The sequence below is a fragment of the Delphinus delphis genome, chromosome 1 (assembly GCF_949987515.2).
Source record: "Delphinus delphis chromosome 1, mDelDel1.2, whole genome shotgun sequence".
Classification (NCBI taxonomy): Eukaryota; Metazoa; Chordata; class Mammalia; order Artiodactyla; family Delphinidae; genus Delphinus; species Delphinus delphis.
Genome location: NC_082683.1, coordinates 26,132,510 through 26,155,143, shown reverse-complemented (window position 1 = coordinate 26,155,143; position 22,634 = coordinate 26,132,510). Strand labels below are relative to the sequence as shown.

Below are 22,634 nucleotides of genomic sequence, written 5' to 3'. Positions count from 1 at the left end.
TTGTAAATAAGTTCATCTGTATCACTATTTTTTAGATTCCACATATTAGGGATATCATATGATATTTATCTTTCTCTGTCTGACTTACTGCATTTAGTATGATAATTTCTAGGTCCATCCATGTTGCTGCAAATGGCATTATTTTGTTCTTTTTATGGCTGAGTAGTAGTCCATTATATTCCATTATATATATATACATATATCTCATATCATCTTTATCCATCCATCTGTTGATGGACATTTAGGTTGTCCCCACGTCTTGGCTATTGTAAATAGTGTCACTGGGGACATCTTAAAAGGGAGGCTGTGGTAGAGATAACTGTAAAATGAATCAAATCCCAGGTAGTCCTAGGGTTAAGTATTAATTAGTGATCAGGGTAAGCTGCCATAATAAAGAGACTCCAAAATACAAGTCTTGAATCAGATACACGTTGACACTGGCCTCTCTCATAAAACAGTGCAGAGGTAAGTGGCTGACCCAGGGTTGTTAGGCAGTTCTGCTCCATGAACTTGCCCAGAGGTCCAGGTTCCTTCCAACTCACTGCTCCTGCTGTGTGTATTGTGTTATCCTCATCTGCCCCATGACCACCTTCCAGCCTGCAGGAAGGAGGAAAGAGAGAGCAAGGATGATCTGTATTCATTCATAGGAGGTACTGCTCTCCGTCTGTTGATCAGATCTTACTTACTTGGCCATAGCCAGTATAAGGAGGCTGCGAAAGTAGTTTCTAACCACGTGGCCTTATGCTCTGATGAAATGCAAGTGGATCTTCCTATTAGGAAAGGGAAGAAGGGGATAGTTCGGTGGTATTCTGGAGCTGGCTCACAGAGGCTCACGAGAGCCAGTTGCATGTAATTTTCCCCCAATTCCATATTCATTGACATGATTTGAAACCAGCCTTAGTGGGAGTACTGACACCACAGAAACTGGCAAACACTACAAATCTGTATACCCCTCACCCTGCCATCCCAATCTTCCAGAAGAGCCCATTATTAAACATTTGCCAACACTGGGAGTAATGGATACTGGGAGGCAATCAGCAGACTCTGCCACAGTTGGGTCATGGTTTCTTGGTGTCTCTGCTGCCTTTTCCTCTCACTCCTCAGCATTTTCCTCACCTTCAGCTCTGTAAGAAGTCCTCCTTGGTTCTAATTCATAACGGCAGCTCACGTATTCTTGCCCCTTCCTTACTCGAGGTTGCCTGCCCTGGGGCCAGGTGCCCACACTTGGGTTACTCAGCTCTGCCCGGGGTAGAGGGGCTGGATGGGGATCCGGCATAGAGCTGCCTTCAGAGGTACCAGAGGCAGACACCACGGGCAGCTGAGTGAAAGCCTTTCCCCACCCCTACCACTGAGTTTGGCCTGTAGGAAGCTCCCCTTACCCCGTTTTTCTAACATTCCTTTTTAAAAAGAATATTCTTATTGTGGTAAAATACACATAACATAAGATATATCATCTTAACCATTTTTAAGTGTACCATGCAATGGCACTAAGTACATTCCTAATGCTGTGTCACCACCACCACCATCCATGTCTACGTCTCTGATGCTCCTGTACCTCTTGCGATGAGATGACCCAGTTTGGTGAAAGATACACTTACTGGGGAACAAGAGGTCCCTGGCTGAGGCTGTGCCCTGTATGACAAGGGCATCATTTTGTGCGATAGACATCAGTGGTTTACGGGAGACCCAAGGTTCACACCTAAGGACCTAGGAAATGTGGCTGGAGGAAAAAGGGCAAGACAATCCAGGAGAGAAGAAAGAACATAGGGCTTCCCTGGTGGCACAGTGGTTGAGAGTCCGCCTGCCGATGCAGGGGACACGGGTTCGTGCCCCGGTCCGGGAAGATCCCACATGCCGTGGAGCGGCTGGGCCCGTGAGCCATGGCCACTGAGCCTGCGCGTCCGGAGCCTGTGCTCTGCAACGGGAGAGGCCACGACAGTGAGAGGCCCGCGTACCGCAAAAAAAAAAAAAAAAAAAAAAGGGAAAGAACATAGGCTTCAGAGTCTGAAGAACCCAGAACCCAGCCCTGTCCCTTCTCAGCTGAATGACCTTGACCTGACGCCAAGTTCACCTAATGCCACATTCTTCACTCACACTGCGCCTTCTGTGCCCGAACAGTTCCCTCTTTTGTTTAACGCCTGAAATCTTTCAGAGGCCTCCCAGATAAAAGTGGGTCTCTGCGTGATTCTCTCCCACAGCACCCTAATCTTTCTTTTTACAGCACGAGTCAGGCTTTTATTATATGCTTATCCACTTCCCTCCTAATTTTTCATCTGTCTCTGCACTAACCTGGACACCCCATGTTAGTTTTGTTCAGCACTGAGCCCAGGCCTGGTATAAAGCTACCATTCAATAAACATGTGTTCAGTGAATGGATAAATGAGTAAAAGAATGAGTTACATTAGTTAACGTCTCTAAACTTCACTATGAACAAGGAGGGTATTTAGAATATCTAATGAGTAAGGTGGGGGACAGGAACATATAAGAAAGCATGCCAAACAACAAAGTCCTGCTGTATAGCACAGGGAACTATATTCAGTATCCTGTGATAAACCATAATGGAAAAGAATATGAGAAAGAATATATATATATATATATATATATATATAACTGAATCACTTTGCTGTACGGAAGAAATTAACACAACATTGTAAATCAACTATACTTCAATAAAATAAAATTTTAAAAAATAAAATAAAAATACAGATATATTTTGAAACGGAAAAAAAAAAAAGAAAGCATGCCAAGTGTTTAAGCCAAAGTTCTAGAGCAGTGAGTATGTCAGAGGTCCCTGCTGTGTCAGGTATTAACCTTTCAGTTGCTGGATGGTACAGATGTCTGGGGGATCCCAGGGGAGAAAGTGAGGTGATGGGAAGCTGGAGGGGCACTTAGAGGACTTGGAGCAGCAATCGATAAAAACATTTCACTAAATTAGCAAGCATTTGAGCTGCACTGGTACAAACCAGCTAGATGTTACCCCTGTCTGTGAAATGGAAGAACTGATACCCAGCTGATCAAAGGGGTGCCGGGAGAGGTAACAGCCATCAGCTCTGTGACATGCTAGGAGAGGCAGGCCTGAGGCAAAGAGAACACCAGAAGCTTAGCAAACACTAGGACGGAAACGGCTGCCTTCACCTTCCTGCTCCCCACCCCAACCTCCAGCCCCAAGAAACAGACAAATCCTAATAACCAATGCCAAGTGTTGGGGGGAATCCAGCTCCATCTGCCAATAGTGCCAGTGTCTGAGGAATAGCAAACATGAAAGAACAGAACAGGACTAGGTGGCAGGAGAGACTGTGGCTCTCCAGGAGTTTCCTCCTTAACTAAGGAAAGATAGAAATCAGGGTCCCTCCATGAAAGACCTGGCCAGGCCCCCACTAGTGTTCTGGATGCAAGGCCCTTTCCTCCTCTCTGTGCTTCTAAAGTTCTCTGACCCAAAAGCTCATTCAAAGTAGAGGCAGAGGCTCCAGAGCTGAGCTAGGAGGTCTTTGGTCTCATCCAGGCCAGGACCCTTGAACTTGCTTCTCTCTTTTGAGCAGCCCTTGGGAAACGGACTTCTTGAGCATGGGAGACCAGCTGCTGGGGATAGAGCCTGGCTTCCAGGTGAAAACAAGAGATGCCCTACATCTGACCTCAACATAAAGAGGAATTTTCAGGATAGAGTTTGTGTTGCAGAATCCAAAGCTGAGGACTGCGGTAGGGATGCAATCAGGAACTTCAGCGCCCTGAGAAATCCAAGCATTGGCTTTGCTTTTCTTTCCAACGGCAGACTGACTGCCCCTTTTTCCTGGTATGCATGGTGAAAAATGCCCACCGCCTACAGCTCCTTCGTTTACAGCACCTTCATTCATGAGAGCAGCCAGCTTCAGGCAAGGCAGCACGGCTTCGGTGCCATTCCAGGGTTCTGGAGACGGGATGTGAATGGTTCAGTTTGGGTCAGGCGCCTGCCCTGACCAATCATTGGTGGCTTGGGTGAGGGGCGGAATCACAGGTATGTTTGGCTGTTCCCCCCCCCCCCCCCGCCCTGTGGACACAGAAGGGGCGGGGCCATTGCTAGAACCGGGATACTGGGCAGAGAGTAGACAGAAGGTACCCTCTACATGTGATTTAGCCAATGTCACTTAGCTAGAAAACGGCACACTGGGTTCAAAGACTCCTGTGTTCCTTCCATTCTGCTCCATTTTAGGGTTATGAAATGAAGGTCCTTGTGCCCCAGGGTGGGGGAACACCAGAGGTGAAGCCCAGAGCCTCAGACTCCAATAAGGGTTCAGAGAGCTGAAGTCAGTGAGTAGAACAGTGCTTCCCAATCCTGGATTCCCTTCTAGACTATAAACTGGGGAGGACTGTGTGTGTCTAGCATGGGTCCTGGCATGTAGGAGTCCTTGGTAATTATTTACGGAAAGAAGGAAGGAAGGAAGGAAGGAAGGAAGGGAGGGAGGAAGGAAGGGACTGTGCTTCTAAATCACTTCTAGAGCTTGGTGCAAAGAAAGATCACAATCATAAGTAATATGTATTGAGCACTTAGTATTCTAAGACTTTGCTTGTATTAAATCATTAATCTTCATAGCCAATCAAGTAGCTGAATATTATTATTCTCTTTTATTCTACTCCCTTTTGTAGGTAAGATACTGAAGCTCAGAAAGGTGAAGACGTTCACCCATGTTCACTGGGTTAGTGGCAGAACCATTGCAGATCCGAGCAGGCAGGCTCCAGAGCCTCCGCGCTCAACCACAGCGCCACACAGCCTCTCGAGGTGTCAGCAGCCCACCCAGGCTTAGAGAATCAGAATCTCTGGGGGCGGGACCTGGGGATCTGTATTTGAACAGCTTTTACAGCTGATTCTGATGCACAGCCAGAATTAGACCTAAAACTGTAAATCTGAAAATTATCAGTAAGCCTGAGGCCATGTGATTGAAACAAATAAGGCTGCCGCCAGGCTTTCAAAGTTTATCTGATCATATGGACATGAGGCTTGCCAAATAATGTTGACTGATAGTATCCCCTTTGTGAGGAGGGAACCCAAACCCAGATCAATTACAAAGAACCCTCCAGGGACCTGAGAGCAGAAGGCCAGCTCAGGGGACCTGCCTATGAAACATTTTCCAAAGGGGGTCCAGCCACAGGCCACCATCCTCGGGAGAGCTGGGATCGCCTGTGTACCTGCCTAGTTCCTGGACTTTGATCTCCCATCTGACCTCCTTCTCACCCCTGCTCTGATCTGACAACTCCTGCTGGGTTGACCCCATCTCTGACCCTAGCCTGCCCCAGTTTTCAGCCTCACTGCTCCAGGCTGCGAGCTCACATGACAACAGCTCGAGGCAGGACAATATTCGTATCAGCCATCAGTAATGGGAGCAAGCTACCATCTCTTCTAATAATGTAGTGACAAATGGAATATTCATGTCGAAAGAACTGTGACTTTCAGAGTGGAATTCAGGTATCCCAAACCAACTCTGCAACTGTCAGTGAGCATGAGATGTAGAAAAAATAAGAAATAAGCAGCCCTTGGTACTAACTGGCACAAGGTTTTTTCATTCATTAAACAAATGGTTACTGAAAGCCAATTCCATGATGGTTTCTGTGTTAACACTGGGGGCAAAAAGGATGAGCAAGACATTGTGTCTGCCCACAGGGAGTTCCCTTATGCTCAGTTCTGCTGTGGGATTCAGAGAAGATGATGCTTCCAAGATTAGCCAGTGAACTGGGCTGAAGAAAGGCTGCAGGATGGCAGTTCAGAGAGGGGATGGTTCTAGATTTTGTCTAAGGTTCCAAAATACCTCAAATACTGGACCAGCCTATGGAAGCTTGGAGGAGCTGGTAATGAGCCTCGGAACACAGACACCTTTTTAAAACCTAGGGTCTTTGTAGATATAATCAAGTTAAGATGAGGTCATACTGGATTAGAGTGGCCCCTACTCGGAAAGGATTGGTGTCCTTATAAGAAGAGGGAAATTTGGACACAGGCACACAGGGAGAATGCCATCTGATGACGGGGGCAGAGACGGGAGTGATGCACTCCCAAGCCAAGGATTGCTGGCAACCGCCAGAAGCTAGGAGAGAGGCACTGAGTAGATTTTCCCTCTGAGCCCACAGGAAGGAACACATCCTGCTGACACCTCGGTTTTAGACTCCTGGCTTCCCGAATTGTGAGAGTAAACTCGTGTTGTTTTAAGCCATCTGGTTTGTGATGTTTTGTTACAGCAGCCCTTGGAAACTAAGATGGCCATTATTTGGAAATCATCCCACAGATGGATGTTAACAGAGCCCTAAAAGGCACCAGTGGCCCTGACATCTCTCCAAATGTTCACTAAAGATGAGTCATCATTGTGTCTCTTGTGGATCTCTGAAGAAAAAAAAAAAAAACAGCATCAGCCTGACTCCCCCATGGGGGAAGGAAGAAGTCCTTCCACATGATTATTCAGCAGGAAGAGGATGCTAGAGTGTGGGGAGGAGGGTTGACAGCTGCTTTTCTTCCCCACTGGGGACAGCCCAAGAAAAAAGGGGGCTTTCATCACTATAAGAGGATGTCAAGTCATTTACTTTCACTCATTCAGTAAACACATGTGGAGCACTTACTGTGCTGGGCACTGCTGGGTACCAGTGGAGAGTATGTGTGTATGGATGGGGGAGGAATGCTAAAGAAATAGAACACTCATTCCCTGAGCTCTCTGAGCCAAGCTGGAGCGGGAGGCCTGGGGCATAGTGGGTAATTAGCATGGACTTGGGAATCAGACGGTCCAGGCTTGAATCCTGGTTCCACCACTGACTTCCATTGTGATCTTGGACAAGCTACTTAATCCCTGTGGGTCTTCATTTTACTGTATTAAGTTAGATGATGTATATATAGCACAGGGCCAGAGTAAGTGCTCAATACATATCAGTTGTTTTCATTGTTGGAAAGTAAAGATGTTCACCAGAAATAGCTCAGTAAAAGGTAAAGCGCTTATGATCAAGCAGGACCTCTGTCCAGTTCAGGCCCTCATCACCTCTTACCAGATACTATCTGATTGAATGCTCAGAACAACTCCAGGAGGAAGTTAGTCTCATTTTACAAATAATGTCACTCTGGTTTGGGAATGTAAAATAACTTGGCAAAGTTCACAGAACAGGGAACGTGGCAGAGTCCACATTCAAACTAGAGCTCCCAAGCACTTATTCTTCCTATTGCAAGTCAGAGTGGGTAAGGGGCAGCATATAGTTGGGAGAGGGCCCAAAGCACTTCACTTAAGGCTATGGTTGCCTCTATAGAAAGTATGTTGTCTGTATTGGGCTTATATGTTTATTTTGTTTAATTAGCAAATATATCTCTAGGGCTTCCTATTGGGTGTTCTAAGCACCCTATGTTAGTAACTCATTTATCCTCACAAGAGCCTATAAGGTGGGCACTGTATTATTCCCATTTTACAGATGTGGAAATTGAGACACAGAGAGGTTAAGCAAATTTCCCAAGGTCACACAGCTAGAGAATAGTGGAAGCAGGGTTCACACTTGCTTCTTCGGCTCCAGAGACAATGCTTTTAACCACTGTCTACACTGCCCTTTCAGGGTGGTGGTAGAATGGCTGTTGAAGTGTGTGGATGGGAGAAAGGGGAGAGGATTAACACCCGCCCTCACATGCCACCCTTTGGTGCTATTGCTGCAATAAGCCCTGAGTAATTTGACAATATAAGGTGAATGGCAGGATGGTGCTGTTTAGCCCTGGGATTCTCTCAGTCAACAGCTTCTCATCTCTGGCCCACTTCCTGAAAACTCTTTGCGTCTCAGCTTTGGAAACCCTTTGAGCACAAAGAGCTCATTTCCTGTGGCCAGGAAGGACGGGACGAGTTCCTGATGACACTCATCTCCCTCATTAAGGCGCTCATAAAAGTGTTTCAAGAAGCCTGACTTATGGCTCCGCTGTTTGTCAAGATCCCTTCTGCAAGGAGCCACTCCGGTAATTTGGTGCTAGGAGATATGCAGGAGAAACCAGCTCCTTTGAGTCAAGGAATTATTTATGATCCTAAGAAGAGAGGATGTCATTTGGAGAGATAACAAGCCTTCACAGCACAACAGGCTGTTTAATATGCCACAAGGGATGAGAGACAGCTCCTGAATTCCAAAGCCAGCTAGGAAACCTTGAGAAATTCTGTGCATGGGTTGTCTGTTCCTATGTGTCAACAACAGCTAACAATTATGGAGGTTTTACCTCTGAGCCAGGGCTTGTGCTAAGTAATTTTTACATACTAATCCATTTAATTCTCACACCATTCCTATCCTATTTTACAAATGAGGACATTGAGGCACAGAGATGTAACCTGCCCAAGTTCACACAGTTAGCCAAGTCAGGTTTTTAGCCTATTTAGGTCTGCCTCCAAGTTTGGGCTCTTGAACATCCAACAACACAACGTAGGAGGAAATTGGGTTTTAAGTCAGCCCAGTAAGGTGCAATGTACATATATGCAAAAATTACATTTGTTAATCCCTTAAAATGCCTATAAAGTTTAGTACATTTGGTTTGAGGCATTATTATTTTGTCCAATAATTAGAGAACCACTGAGCTAAACTAAAGGAAGGAGCAGAAGGAAAGTCTAAATGCAGATGCCTATGCTTTTAAACAATTCAGTCTTAGACGAACGATCAAATCCCTAGGGGTAAAATGAAGAGCTGAGAATTATAGTGTCCTTAACCCACTTGCGGGGGTGACTCTATTTTCTTTTAATATTTAGCCTCTGTGACCTTAACACGTATCACCTGTCATGTGATATTTTACAGGATTAAGAGAGAACATGGACACATCTTAAGAGGAGAGGAGAGAAAGTTCTGTTAGAGAAGGGGTTCTAAAGTCCAAGTCTAAATTAAATGAACCTGGTACAATGAGACTTGACGAGACTAGCTTTGGAGCCAGATAAACCTGGATTTGAACCCTCATCTTCTACTTCCTAGCTGTGTAACCTTGGGCAATTTGCTTAACTTCCCAAAGCCTCAGTTTCTCAAAGTGTAAAATGGTCATAGCAATACCATCATGTTGAGAAGACTGAATTTAAAAGTTTATAAAGTAGCAAGCTTGAGTTAAATCATAGTAATTACGCAGTAGTTCTTAATAGCTGTTTGACCAAAGACAGGTCACCATCACCTCTCTGGGCCTCATTTCTCCTCATCTGCTATTTAGCCGTAATTGTTCTGCCTACTAACCTCAAAGGTCATTGCAAGGAAACACTAAAACACTGTACAAAGTTTCTATAAGGATTTTCTCAGCTACTTGGTACACCTGGAATTGTGAGGAGGTGCTGGGAGACCCCTGCTGGAGAAAATAACTGAGGAGAGTCTGGGGGCCTGAAGTCAGAAATGGGCTCAGATCTCCAGTTCTGTCATTCAGTGTGGCTGTGTGACTTTGGGTGAGTGACCTACCGTCCCTGAGCCTCCTCTTTCCCTTCTATCAAGTGGGGTTAATAGTCCCGACATCACAGGGTTATCCCGAGAATCACATTCTGCAGAAAAGTGTTAGGCACGTGGTAAATGCACGATAAATGTCTGCTGAATCTGAATCCTTCTGAGAGGAGCCAAATTCAGCCCCTCTCCTTCCGCGGGGTGGGAAACGTGCGGATGCCTCCACAAGGAGCTCAGGTAGGGGAGATGCTCTGTGCCTCCCCACTCCCCCGCCCTCCCAGCCGTTGCCGTGGCCACCGGTTCAGGCCCGGAGCAGCACCTGGGCGTGTTCAGCCCAATCCCCGCCTTTCCAGAATGACCATTGGCTGGAGACGCCACGTGATGCACGCTGGTATGCTAATATATGGTAATCGCCCCCACGCCCCTCCTCCCCGGGCCTTGGCCGAGTAGCCAGCAGGGTGCGCGGCGCCGAGCCGAGGGGGCGGGCTGAGGGGCGGCCCCCGGGAGAGAGCGGCCAGGTGGAGGAGGAGCGCGAACGCGACCGCAGGTAACGGGCGGGCGCGTGCGCGCTGGGGCCGGCTCGCGGCGGACTTGCAGCGCGCGGGGCACTTGGGCCGCAGCTCTGCCGGCTTAACCCTTTGGGCACCCAGCTGTCACGGCCGGGCCGGGCCGCGCGGGGCGGGGCATTGCCGTGGGCACCGGCCGGCAGGCGGCGGCGGCCCGACCCGGGATCCGCGGTGGAGGCCGAGCAGCCCAGACCGGCGGATCGACCGGCCGCACCGCGCCCGGGGGCCGAGACGCAGCCGAGGCTAGGGCTGCGGGGCAGCTCCGAGGCCAGGGCTTGCGGGAGGCTGCGGGGTAGCTGCTGAAGTACCGGCACTCGCGCTGTTTCTCGGGTCGTTGAGCCCCTCCCGCGCAGAGGCCCGAGCCTCAGCAGCCCGTGGCCTTGCGCGGCCTGCGTCTCCTCCGCGCATCCCGCAGAGTGCGAGGAGACCCAGGGGTGGGGCCTGACCTCGGCGCCCCCTCCCCAGCCGCGACCTGACAGTCCAGCCGCCGGCACTTTTGACCCGGAGTCAAGCTGGGGCCCCGGTGGGACGAAGGCAAGAGTGGTGCTTGGGGGCCACCAGCCAAGGGACCTGGGGATTGTCGGTGCAGGGAGGAGCGGACAATCCCCTAAAGGAAAGGCAGGCCCCACGATTTGCCAGGTTTCAGAAGGAGGGATGCCCAAGAAAGGCACTGGCCCCTTGTTTTCTGTGCTGGGTGATGACCTGACACTCATGGGAAAAGGTCACTGCTGGACACCTGGATCGGGTCTGTCATGTCCAGAGGAAGCGGCTGTTTTGCGTGAGTTTCTAACAAATTTTTTATAAGGCCAGGATTAAATTCGTCTTTCTCCCTCATCCTCCTCCGAGGTCTGCTACAGAAGTGTGTTCTTTTAATTACCCACCCCCCTCACCACCAATTCACTAAGATTGGTGGCAGCATTAGGCTTACAGTGTAATTAGCTTTCACTACAATAGGAATGGTAGGATGGGCCATGTGCCACTAATATTAAGCTTGCCCCGGGAGCTTCTCGGAAGTGTGTGTGTGTGGGAGGGGGGATGTTTCTATCACCAGTGCAGAGGAAAAACTGGCTAATGTGCCAGTGATATCAGTAGAATTTCCTTTATGAGGCTAAAGTCCTTTCTTCTAAATCAAGGAAGAATGTGGTTACACATGCAAAGTACCAGGAACCAATTTGATTTTTGCAAGTGAAGTGCAAATTGCACTTTCATGTTGCTCTTGATGTCTTTTATCACACAACAACAAACTCTTGCTGTTTGCCAGGCATTCTGCTATGTCTTGGGGATGCAAAGATAAATAAGATAATTAGTCCTTGTCCTCAAAGAAACAGTGGGAGAAACAGAAATAAAATTGCCAGTAAAAGTGATAACAGCATAATAGATGTGTACATGAAGAAGCACAGAGGAGGGAACAATTAACTGTCTGAGAGGATCCAGGAAGGCTTTCCAGAGAAAAACATGTTTAAGGTCTTGAAGGATGAATAGGAGTTTGCCTTGCAGAGAATATTGGGAAGAACAGGAAGGGCAGCCAAAGCAGAGGAAACTGTGAATACAGACACTTAAGGAGCATGGTATCTCTAGGCAATGGCTTTATAGTGCAGCCATGGCCTTTTTCCTTTCTCGATAAAGTAACCTAGAATTTCTAATTCCCACCACGTTTTCCAGTGAAAATGCGGCTGTAGCTCCAAGGTAGAGGGGTGGAAAACTGGGCATAGGTATGGCGCTAGAGGCATCATCCCAGGAGGGCAAATCTAAACCATACAATAAGGGAGTAACATGGGTCATACCCAGGGAAGCCATGCTGAATGTCAAATCTGTGAGGTCAGATTTGTGAGACCTTGGGAAATGAGTAAGCAGATCAGAAGCTGGAAGGATCTGGACTGTGATATGGGTCAGGACAAGCAGTTTGGGACTGAGACCATGAATCATGCAGAGGTGATAGAACTTGCTGTTAGTGGTGCCAGCCCTGGAGAGCGGGGGCTGGATCTGACAGCTTAAAGCAACTGCAGAAAAGGACAGCACCATCTCTTCAATAGACTATTTCCAGTACTTCCTTCTTTCTGTTCTCTTTCCCTCCTTACTATTATCGTCTTTTGATCCAGTTTCCACTCGTGACTCACTTTTACTAGGCTTCTTTTACTAAGGTCTTAGCTACCAGAGCAAAGAAAATCCTGTTCTGCTGCCTTAGCCTCCACTTCTAAAACTATAAATAGTCCATTTTACCTCATAAGCCATCAATTTAGCCAGCCTATTTTTACTTCCTGACCATTTGGAAACAGAGCAAGGATGGGCCCAGACGTGGTAAAGTAGACCTCATCCCCAAAACTCACCTAATGTTTGATTCAGATAACAGCCTTTTAGCTTTGCTTGAACCAAAATTTATTTTTAGAATGGATCATGGTGAATTTTTGGCAAATACCCCATCTTGAACTCAATTACAGATCAAGCCTCATAAAGAACGTGACACTGGGGGGATATGCCTAATGTGGTCTGCTGAGATTGACAATTCCTAAGTGCTGGAGAATCACGGGTGCTATTTAAGCAGTCTTCTCAATCAGCATGTTTACTGAGCACCTGCTTGTGTGTAAATACTGTGCTGTATTTGTGCTTTGGAAGAGATAGGAAAATGAGAGGGATAGTGTAGTCCGGGGATTATTCTCAGCTAAACAAGGATTCAGATCCCAGTTCTATCAGTTACTTGCTGTGTGACTTGGACATGTTATTTGACTTTGTTTCTTTATCTGTAATAATGCCACCTACTTCGTATACTTGTGAGGATTCAGCGTAAAGCAATTCTTCTGTAAATTTTCAAAGTGCTAAAGGTATGATATTATAGGAGTTGAAAAAAGAGAAAGATCATTGTGGACTATGATTATCCAGGAAGGCTTTTTTCAGAGACATGGTGGATTTTGTTATATAGAGAAGGAAAGTGGGAGGGATTTCTAGATGGGGAAAAAAATGTTCATAAAACACAGGACCGGAATATGGAAGAAAGTTTTCAGGGGTCAGTTGATAAAACTGACCAATGTGGCAAGATCAGAAGGTTTAACTAAAGAAGTTGTAAGATTGGAAGGGTTGCTTGAAGCCAGATTTTAACAGGCATTAATGCTGAACTAAGGAGTTAGAACTTTATCCCGTATGATGGAAAGTCTGAAGATGTTTGGTTAGGGAAGTGTGTGCTTATAAAAGTAGTATTTTATGAAGATTCTCAACAACAATGTGGAGAATAAACTTTAGTAGGGATAGAAAGAACTGTACAACCAATTAGCAGGTTATTTGAATAGTTTAGATATGAGGGGGATAAGGGGTTGAATTCGGGTGATGGCAGTGAAAATAGAAAGAGATAGGTTCAATGAGTATTATAAAGGAAACATGAAAGGACTCTGACTGATAGATATGGAGGACAAGAAATTAGGAAGAACCAAATGTAGCCTTGAACATAGGTGACAAGATCAACAGAAATAGGACAGACAGAAAGAAAAGGCAGTTCGGGAGAGAAGAGGAAAAGCCAAGTGCTAGATCTCTTGAGTTGATACTGGAATTTATAAGTGGATGGATCCCCCAAATATTTGGAACTGGTGGGGGGGCCTAGTGTTCAGAAGAGAGAAGTCAGAGAGTCTTATACGTAGGTGATAATTGAAGCCATGAGATTAGCTTAGTTCCCACTTAGTTGTTAGCGGTATAACAGCATAGAAATAGAGGTGTAGAGGACCAAGGCTGGAAAGTGGAGATTGCCCACATGCAGGGAGGTAGGAAGAAGAAATGGGGTCAGTATGGTGAAAAATAAGGAATATCAGAGAAGCAGAAGAACCATCTCATTTATTCACCCAACGAATGAATTCTCTTCACGATCATTTATTTATGTACCTGATAGATGCAAGGCCTATTAGACATGCTCTTAGCCGTGAGGGTATAGTATCGCAGAAGTGAAGCAAAGAGAGGGTTTCGAGCTGGAGGGATTGGTCAGCAGTATGAAATGTTACAGAAAAAGTTGGGAAATGTCCATTATATCCCAACAGGGATCATTGGTGACTTTTTGAAAATAATAGCTTCAATTCCATGGGGGATGGCCATAGGGATATTAAATGCCAGATTAAAGAGGATGGGGTCATGAGATGTGGGTAAGAAATGGAGACAGCATGTAGATCACCCTTTGTATGTTTGGCAGTAAAAGGAAAAGAGAGAAATAAGAAAGAGGTTAGAGAAGGCGGAACAGTCAAGCAAAAGATTTGCTGTTCCCTACCTGCTTCATTAATTTAGTTGCCCTAATATATCATTCTCATTCTTTCATATCCTTGATAGCAGTTCAGCAATTCATTTCTTAAACTTACTGCTTTGAGATTTACCTGCACGTTTCATTTAACAATAATAAGATAGCTACCATTTATGGAGTGCTTACTGTGTGTTAAGCACTTTGTATACATTCTATTCATTATCCCATTTAATCCTCACAGTACAGGATTACAGCCATACAACCTCTTGGAAACATGGAGCGGCTAAATAAACTGCCTATGATTGCATAATTTTTTAAATAAATTTATTTATTTTTGGCTGCATTGGGTCTTCGTTGCTGCACACGGGCTTTCTCTAGTTGCAGTGAGCGGGGACTACTCTTCATTGTGGTGCGCGGGCTTCCCATTGCGGTGGCTTCTCTTGTTGCGGAGCTTGGGCTCTAGGCGCGCGGGCTTCAGTAGTTGTGGCACACAGGCTTCAGTAGTTGTGGCTCGCGGGCTCTAGGGCACAGGCTCAGTAGTTGTGGCACATGGGCTTAGTTGCTCCGCGTCGTGTGGGATCTTCCCAGACTGGGGATCAAACCTGTGTCCCCTGCATTGACAGGCAGATTCTTAACCACTGCACCACCAGGGAAGTCCCTGCTCACATAAGTAATGAGGGGCAAAGATGGAATTTGGACCCAGCTCTGACTCTCAAGCTCAACGAAAGGACCATACTATGCTGTCCCTGAAGGCAGGGCCAACTTCATGGGTATGTGACCTGTGTCGCCTCCCAGGGCCCTGCATTTATAAGGGCTCCACACTCAGTTTAATGCTCTGTTGTTGCTGTCTTGAAATTCTTAATAATTTTTTAACAAGGGGACCTGCTGTTTCGTTTTGCACTGGGCCCCACAAATTATGGAACCAGTTCTACCCGAAGGTATCAATATTCCCTCCTAAAGCTGGGAAAACATTTTGTGCTGTGTAATTCCTTTTGTTTGCATAGCCTAAAGTCCTTGCTGCGTCATAGTACATGATCACATTTTCCTGTCTTCTCATTTTGGACTCCTGGTATAAAGGGCAAAAGGGGGATATTTGGAATTTCAAGTATAGAGCCAGTATGAAGAGTAGAGAATAAAGAGGCAAGGAATTATTTACCCAGAATGGCTTCTGGAAACTCACCCATCATATCATGAGAGAATTATTGGATAGAGTTACTGTCCTGATTGTGTTGTTACTCCCAATTTAAATAAGAAATGGTTAATTTCTATTTCTTGGGTAGTCACATGTTCCCAATTGGTAGGAAGCTAGGAAGACCATTTCTCAACCTACTGAAACAGAAATTGGGGTTGAACAGGTATAATACAAATTGCCCTGATCTGATGCCTTTTTAGCCAGACTGGTGCCCATACCAGGGACTGTCCAGCAGGTTTGAACCATGTGGCTCTGTTCACCACATTTGCCTTGAATGTTCATGTCCCACTCTTCCCTTTTTGGCCCATTCTATTCCTTCATCTACCTGTATGGATCATGAAAACGAGAAGCGCTTAATTCTCCATATTGTCTCTCACTTTTGCTTTATAATCACTACTTGGAACTGACAACAAACTAAGTTTTTCTGGTTTTCATGGTTATTGCTCTCTCAAAAATAGCATTTACTCATCCCCAGGCTCCTCCCACTCCGGGTCTCTCTGAGTAATCATTTGACCAGGTGCTGACCAAGTCCTGACACCACTTGATACTAGCTGACCACATGACCAAGTCCTAACACCTAGATTCCTTTGCATAGGTTATCAGGCAAGATTGAGTTTTTGTTGCCATCACCAGCGTCATTCACATCCCAGAATAAGAGTGCTTACTCTCACTTTCTGTCCCCATCATGGATCAGGTGAGCCTAAGAATATGTGAGATAAAAAATATGAAGAGGGCTTCCCTGGTGACGCAGTGGTTGAGAGTCTGCCTGCCGATGCAGGGGACACGGGTTCGTGCCCCGGTCTGGGAAGATCCCACATGCCCCGGAGCGGCTGGGCCCGTGAGCCATGGCCACTGAGCCTGCGCGTCCAGAGCCTGTGCTCCGCGGCGGGAGAGGCCACAACAGTGAGAGGCCCGTGTACCGCAAAAATAAATAAATAAATAAAATAAAAATATGAAGAAATTTAGAGTATGCCCTATGGTGTACATCATGAAAGCGTCTAAGCAGCCAGGTGTTCTCTGTGGTCTCCTAGTTGTGCTGCTGGCAGAGCCTCCATAAGGCTCTGTAGTAGTCATTGCTATGGAAAAATTATCAAATTTATCAGCTTAAAACAACAAACTTCTGTGTCTTTTAAGATTCAAGTATTGTGGGGCTTCCCTGGTGGCCCAGTGGTTGAGAGTCCACCTGTCAATGCAGGGGACTCGGGTTCGAGCTGTGGTCCAGGAAGATCCCACATGCCGCGGAGCAACTAAGCCCGTGCGCCACAACTACTGAGCCTGCGCTCTAGAGCCTGTGAGCCACAACTACTGAGCCCAAGTGCCACAACTACTGAAGCCCACACGCCTAGAGCCCCTGCCCTGCAACAAGAGAAGCCACCGCGATGAGAAGCCCGCGCACCGCAACAAAGACGCAATGCAGCCAAAAATAAAATAAAAAGATAAATAAATTAAAAAAGAAAAGGTTCAAGTGTTACATCTCAGAAGCATTTCCCAACTCACTTTTAATGAATTAATATCCTTCCTCTCTGATCTTCTGCTACGCTTTAACATCTCATTATAGCACTTACCACATTGTTGTAATTGCTAAGGACTCTGTCTTTTCCTATCCATAGCTTCAATTCCTAAAACTGTTCTTTGAACATAGCAGATACTCAATAAATGGTTGTTGAATATACTTAAGAATGGCTTGTACCTTTATATACTTTTTACTCTATTCTTTAGAAAATATATGTATACTGTGAAGTAACTGGCTTTATGCCCTACGATAAATACAGCCTTCATCTCCCTATCTAGAAGCTCATGTATCATGGTTGTTGAAGGTGTAAAGAAAACATCGTAGAAGTCAAAGCCTTCTTGACTTGCCAGCTTACCTTCTCCAAGGAGGACTTCTTGAGCTTGTTTCTGTCTGTAAGTCCCTGCTCCATCCATACTCTGAAACCAATTCTGGCCCTTGTAGGAAATTATATAATGAGCCCCTAGCCCAAAGATACTTGATTCAATAACAAAGCCAACATTGGTTCGCTAGCTAAGTATCTTTATGTAAGCAGGATCTGGGTCTGACTTATCCACTGCTATATTCCCAGCACCAAGCACTGTTAGATGCTCAATAAATACTTGGCGAATGAATTAATGATGCTCCATTCTCAATATTCATATCCCATTCCTTCACCCAGGTCCTGAGCTCTGATCACCCAGAATCTTAGGCCCAAGTTCATCATTTCACAGGGCTCAGACTTTCTGTGTTGGTCCTTGACTTATCTCTTCCTGCACCTTATCACAGCTGATCTTGCTTAACTCAGAACTAAGTAAGGTACCTCTTCCTCTCTTGATCTTCCTATCTAATAATATTGGCCAGATGCCCTTTAGGAGAATCTTCTTTTCCTTACCTATAGCCAGAAATATCCAGCATGCATATTTGATGTGTTTTAAAATTTTTGAACTGAAGAGAATTACATTCAGTTTTGGCCAAAAGCCGAGTTCCAAGATTTTGTAAGTCTGTTCAACTGATTAACTTGTAAGCTTCAGCAGTTCAATGCAAATTAGTTTTTATACCAACCGGCAAATCAAGGGAGGGGAGGGAATTAAGTGAGTGTGTAAATATGGTTACCAGGGAAACTTTTCCTGACAGAAGAGGGAACCTCACAGGAATTTGTGCAGGCCCAAGAAACCAATGTAACCTGACCTTTCTGTGTTCTCTTTCTGATGGGGGAAGAGAAGGACATAGAAACCATGGGTACAGATAAAGGTGGCTTTAGGCTTTTCTAGAGACTTGAGGAGTTAAGTTCTCCCTCTTGAAGCGGGACTGAATATTTTCTCTAGGGGAAAGGTGACTATTATAAGGCACCCGTTCCTTCTGAGGAAACATCTGGAAATGCGGAGCTTCTCTGAAGCTGTCTGTGAAATAGTTTTCATTCATTCAACAAATATTTATCCAGCAGGGAATATGCCTATAAGAGTTGGAGAACAATATGAGGTTATTGTACTGCACCTAGTGGATGTTCCTTAAATTTTGTCTAAATTAATTTTTTGAGTGGAGGGTGATATGGACTTAAATATTTAATGCTTTTTTAAAGCATAAATTTCTGTAGAAAAAGCATAAACACAATTGTATCTTCTGCCGCATCTCTATTCCCGGATGATCACTCCTGAGAAGAACCTAACTCGTTGATCCATAAAGCCACACCCCAAGGTGGATGTCATCTAGTGACAGTGTCCTCTAAATTGTAGGTGTCGTACAGTGAAGGACAGATCCATCTCCACAAATCCATCTCCTTGATGGCCCAGATCACAAGAGAACCTTCTGATTTTAGCTAAAAACGGTGGGTGGTTTAAGGTCTATTCTTGGCTGTAAAATGCATTTGGATTGAAATGTGCAACACTGCCCCATACCCGAGGCCTACTGTTCAGTGTCTCTTTTTATACTTGAATATACTGGAGTTTTGTACTGTACACGGTGCCTTTCACTGGGCTGCAGAGAAGCAGTAGAGGGTCATGGTTAACAGCACAGACAGGAGAGCCCGCCCTGCGCTACCCCTCATTAGCTGTGATCTTCACAGCCCTTCAAATCTTCACCCTCTTTGTGCTCCATCTTCTTGTGTATATGGAGATAATAATAGTACCTGCCTGGAAGGATTGTAGAATTAAACAAGTTAATACGTGTGAGGTGCATAGTAAGTACCTTTTACTATTTCCTGTGACCTCCTGGATATAGGGTCGATTGCATTTCAAGGAGGAGACTGTTGAGATACAGAAAGGTATGATAACTTCCCAAAAGTTGTACACTAAATTTGGGCTCAGATGATTTTCATCCTTAATTTAGCACTGAAAATTCCCATTCTACGTAGTAAGAGACAGAGAAAATGAGAATTAGAGCATGAAAGAGGAACTTGGCTTTTGGGGCATTTTGAAGTAGGGGTTACTTCACAGAAGATGGTGGCACTAAAGTGTATGAAGATGAAATTGCTTTCTCAAAGGCACAATGAGTGTGAGAAATGGTTGGGAATAATATAAGATAGGGAATATCATACTGGGTCAGGCCTGTAGTATATCAGCCTCAAAATCTGTCTCTGATCATGGTAACAAGGGACAATTAGAGGGGAGTATTGTAGCTGCCATCAAGATAAAACCTTCTAATTATAGGGATGGACCTACCCATCCCTAAGTGTCTTTTAGTATCCTGCCATGTCTTGTTCACCCAAGTATTTAAGCTTCATTTCTACTTTTGGTCTTTAAAATCTGTTCGTTTTTTCCACGCACACTTTTAAAGCTTCTGTACCCACATACTAATAGCTAGGGACATGAAGAAGACTCGAACCCAATCCTGGCAGCCCAGAAGTTTATGAGGGAAGACAGACATGGAAATATCGATTATGGTATCGTACTTAGTGCCATAATAGAAGTATAGACAAGGTGTTTTGAAAGCTTAGAGGGGGGATCACCCAGCTCTGCTTAGAAGTGTCACCTTCTGGAGAAAGATACATTTGAGATGAGGAGTCCCTCAGGCAGACAGAGCACCTCAGAGAGGAGGGGCAGCATGTAAAGGTGGGGCGTGTGTGTGAGAGCATAGTACACATGGGGGGTTCCAGTAACCCCACATGACGGGAGCATGACGTATGACTCGGGCAGGGGCAGAAACAGGCTGAAAAGTAGGTCGGCGTCAAACATAGAAGGCTGGTTTCCAGGCTAAGGAATTGGGACTTCGTGTCAGAGGCCATGGGCAGCTGTTGAAGCATTTCAGGAGAAACGTGATCAGATTCTTTTCAGAGCCTCACATCGCCAGTGTGGAGGCTGGTTTGGACAGGAGTGAGACAGGAGACAGAACCCTGGGCTGAGAAGGGAACCTCTAGCTCAGCTTCTCCTCTGCTGCCAGTATTTTTACTATTGCATATGTACATATACATTTGTTCCTTCAGCCCAGATTTATTGATGACATGCAGGGTACTGGGCTAACTGCTAGGGATGTAAGATCAACAACCATCCGTATCTTGGAATGCCTTGCAGTGTTTTCTTTGTCCTGAACCAAAGCTTTCTTGAGTTTTGAGCTTTCCTGGTCTATCTTCTACTTCATCTCAGTCCCAGTGCTGGTGTCTGGGGTGTAAAAAGGAGTTGGTGTGTGTTTATCTTGTCTGTACTCTTCATCATTTACTGTCCCCATCACACCTCCTTCCTCTCAATCGTCTCATCTCTCCAGAGCACAAAATTCCAATCATTTAATGAATTCCTGTAGAAAATGAATCTATTAGACTGTAGACTTCGCTATTTAAATTCTTAACTTTCTCTTGTTTCCCCCAAACCTCAAGTGCTGTATGTTAGCACCCTTGGTCACACATTAAACTCTTTGGACCCTACTTCCTGTCCTTTACTGGCTTATAAAATCCTTACTTTCTTCATTCTTCTTTTCTTGTTTCCTCAAAGATGTACATACCAGAATTGCAGATTGCATTATTGACTTTGCTTTTTCTTTGTGGTGTTAGGGCCTTTCACCCATGAGATCACAGTCCCTAAAGGGAAAACTCTTCTACCCCTGAAAATTAATAAATTGAAGATGAGACGATATTTCTATTTGTTATAGAATAGAAGATAGAGTTTTATGAGAAAGAGTAGTATTTATTACATAATAATAAATTATGATTATAATTTACCGAGTACTTATTACATATGCTAATTTCCATGCTAGGATATTATGTGAGTTCTTATTTAATCCTCACAGCAACTGTAGGAGGCAGGTACTCTTATTACTCCCATTTTACAGGTGAAGAAACTGGCTCCAAGGGGTGAAATGATTCGTCCACTGTCGTATCACTAATACAGGCAGGTCTCGAACTCAGGCCTGTCTGATTCCAGAAGCGAAGTTCTTCACTACTGTGTAGTGCAGGGTAAACCTGCAGGGTCTGAGAGGGGGTACCCACGGTCATTAGAGTGAGCCAATTATTTTCAGCCTTCCTTTAGTTATAACTATCATCATCAAATGTAGTTTCTCCCAATTTTCTTGATTTTAATAGTCATTTTAATAAGCTATTTTATTTGGATCACAAAACAGCACAATAAGTTTCTAGTAACATTCGCCCCTCCGCAAAAAGTCTGTAATGTTTATCATAATTTTAAAGGTTTGAGTTTGCATGTTATGTTATAGAGGTGTTATAGTTCACTGTGGATGCTGTGCTGACAGTTTTGGGACCTACTTCCAGGTGGATAGATTGTGCCTTGGAATATATTTGCATATCCTAACAGGTTTGTTGTAGAGAGAACTAAATGTCCTTCCTAAAAAATTTTTTTTAATTTTTATTGTAGTATAGTTGATTAACAATGTTGTTTATGGGCTTCCCTGGTGACGCAGTGGTTGAGAGTCCACCTGCCGATGCAGGGGACACGGGTTCGTGCCCTGGTCTGGGAAGATCCCACATGCCGCGGAGTGGCTGGGCCCGTGAGCCGTGGCCGCTGAGCCTGTGCGTCTGGAGCCTGTGCTCCGCAACGGGAGAGGCCACAGCAGTGAGAGGCCCGCGTACCGCAAAAAAAAAAAAAAAAAAAATGTTGTTTATGTTGTATTTCCACACAAGATCAATCTACCCCTGGCTACCCCTGGTGATGAGTGTAGCAGGCTGAATGATGGCTACCCAAAGATAATTAGGTCCTAATCCCTGGAACCTATAAACAATACTTGTAAGGAAAAAGGGTCTTTGCAAGTGTGATTAAGTTAATGATCTTGACATGGACGGATTATTCTGGATATCTGAATGGTCCCTAAATGCAATCACACATGTCCTTATAAGAGAGAAGCAGAGGGAGAGTTGACACACACAGGAGATAACATAACCACAGAAGCAGAGATTAGAGTGATGCGACCACAAGCAAAGGAAAGCTGTCAGCCACTAGAAAGTGGAAGCGTCCAGGAATGGATTCTCCCTGAGATTTTCCAGTGGTGTGGCCTTGCCAACCCCTTGATTTTATCCCAGTAAAACTGATATTGAACTTATGGCTTCCAGGACTATGAGACAATTAATTTCTGTTGTTTTAAGCCACAGAGTGGTAATTTGTTATGCCAGCCACAGGGAATTAATATAAGGGGAATAGTTACCTCTTGTACTACTTAGTTCATTTTGAGGGCAAATATCATGACTTAATAAAGGTGACAACCAACTAATATAATGTGTATGATAATAATTATTTCAGCAAAAACTTGTGTAGTGCTTACTATGTGCGAGGCACTATTATAAGCATTTAAATGTATTTACTCATTCAGTCTTCATAACAACCATATGAGGGGGTTTCTATCATTATCTCCATTTATAAATGGGAGCTTTGA

The 22,634-nt window shown here is 45.0% G+C and overlaps 1 protein-coding gene across 1 annotated transcript in view; it reads left to right on the top strand.

Moving 5' to 3' along the window:
• Nucleotides 1–9,896: 9,896 nt before the first annotated feature.
• PHC2 (polyhomeotic homolog 2) overlaps nucleotides 9,897–22,634 on the top strand; it is a 102,607-nt gene continuing 89,869 nt past the window's right edge. The window contains exon 1 of the mRNA XM_060018717.1: nucleotides 9,897–9,913. The gene's annotated coding sequence lies outside the window, so the exon portion shown is untranslated. The remainder of the gene's footprint in view (nucleotides 9,914–22,634) is intronic.